A 2,093-nucleotide genomic window follows, 5' to 3' on the forward strand; every position below is an offset into this window, starting at 1 on the left:
TTTATGTTATTTAGTAGACGGACTGCATTGTCTTTCTTTGTTCAGAGTCCTATACCAGCACTCTTTAGCACTTTTGACTTCAGACCAACATTTTTAATGAGGGTGGCGTTGTTCTGGAGTCTCGACCTGATGTTTAGTGTAACTTATCCTGCTAAATTGCCGTGAACATGAGCACCAACATATTGTCTAAATGTCAACACATTACATGCAGTCAGGCAAAGAACCGTTTGATCGTTCATATTAAACTGTGGACTATAAATGGCAGAAGATGCTTTGATTTGGGGGAGATTTTTGTCACCTTTGTTAAATAGTTTTAGTGACTCAAGAAAGCAGGGAGAAAGGGGAGGGGGAGACCTCCGCTCAGAGTCACACCTGGACCTAAACTGGTGCTCCACACACTTTTTAATCAGAGCTTTGTGTAATGGTATTGCTGAGGCATAAACATGGTATTATACCTCCTAAAAATAGACCTAAATGGAGACAGATTATGCTGATATTTTAGCCTGAGGACATCACTGTAAAATACACACTGCTCACCAAACTAAGTCAGTATTTGAACAAATTAAATCAGTATCATGAGGATAAATGGTGATTTAAAGCTTTAAATATGAATGCTGTTTCTGTATAAAGAATTCGTTTGAGGTGAAATGTGGGACTTTATAATATAATTTAGTAACATTTAGTGCAGCGCTCCGCAGCCTTGTTTGCGCCTCGGACCAGTTTAACGGAGCGGCCTTTAAGCTGTCGCAGATAAATACAGCAAAATAAAACCATACGGCCGAGACAGAAACTGGTATTTTGTAAATATAATAATAAACACAAATTCACTGTGTAATTGTGCAACGTTGTTAGCAGCGTCCTCCTGAAATGCACCAACGACAGAGAGTAACATCCTCCTCTCTGCCCCATAATGCTCTCTGGTCGCTATGGTAACGCGTAAATATTTCTTTCAAAATAAGATGCACAGCTACAACACGGGAAAAGACAGAGTTCACGTTAAAAACCCCGAAAACCATACATTTCACTTCACAGGTGAGCCTGTCATGGTTCATTTGTGGAATTTCTTGCCTTCTTCATGGAGTTGGGACCATCAGTTGTGTTGTGCAGAAGTCAAGTTGGTGCACAGCCGAAAGCATTATTTGATAGCTATTTGAATTCATATTATACCAAGAACCAATCAGCTAATTAAAGAGAAATGACAGTTTCTCAGTCAATGTGTTCCCCAGTGCAGGAGCTGCTGACACTGTTGGGGATTTATTCAAAACTGAAGGCAAACTGAACCAGCATGGCTACCACAGCATCCTGCAGTGACATGCCGTGGCCGTAGAGTGAGGGCAAAGGGCCAACATCTCTGGGAACTCCTTCACGACTGTTGGAAAATAATTTCAGGTGACAACCTCATGAAGTTCATCGAGGGAGCCAAGAGTGTGCAAAGCAGTAACCAAAGCAAAGGGTGGCTATTTTGAAGGATCTAAATATAAAACATATTTTGAGTTTTTCCCCACATGTTTCTTTACTACAGAATTCCATATGTGTTCATTCATAGTTTTGATGCCTTCAGTGAGAATCTACAATGAAAATGAAAATAAAGTAAAACTTAAGTGAGAAGTTGTGTCCAAACCTTTGAATTGTAATGCAGGTCTATGTTAATCTATATTAGCATTTCTTGTGAAACCAATGCATTAATGTTGGGGCTGTTATATATAAAACTGCTTAGAGACTGGGTTTTAGTGTAAAAACACTGCTATTTTAGATGCCAGTCCAATTAGAAATGTATATTTTTGCTGGTTACCCTTGATGACCTCAGAGGTCTGGGGTAGCAGGCTCAGGAAAGGTTACAGTAACATTGTAACTAGCTAGATTTATCCAGTTTGAAATAATGCATGTCAGTGCTTGTGACATAGGCCTGTGTTAGACAATGTGCTCGTGAGAAAATGGGCAACATGCACAAATAGGCAGAATTTCACATCCCAGGGACAGCAGTGGCAGCACAGACCTCTAGCAGACAAGAAGTCAACAAGCCAGCAGTCACAGGGTTTTGATATGACCGAGAGTAGTGCTTCACATCGTCTCTCACACAACTAAATCACAAG

Source organism: Aulonocara sp. 'chitande type north' Nkhata Bay, linkage group LG23 (assembly GCF_057382095.1).
Source record: "Aulonocara sp. 'chitande type north' Nkhata Bay isolate Kocher_YH1m ecotype deep benthic linkage group LG23, A_spYH_male_GT1.1, whole genome shotgun sequence".
NCBI classification, from domain to species: Eukaryota; Metazoa; Chordata; class Actinopteri; order Cichliformes; family Cichlidae; genus Aulonocara; species Aulonocara sp. 'chitande type north' Nkhata Bay.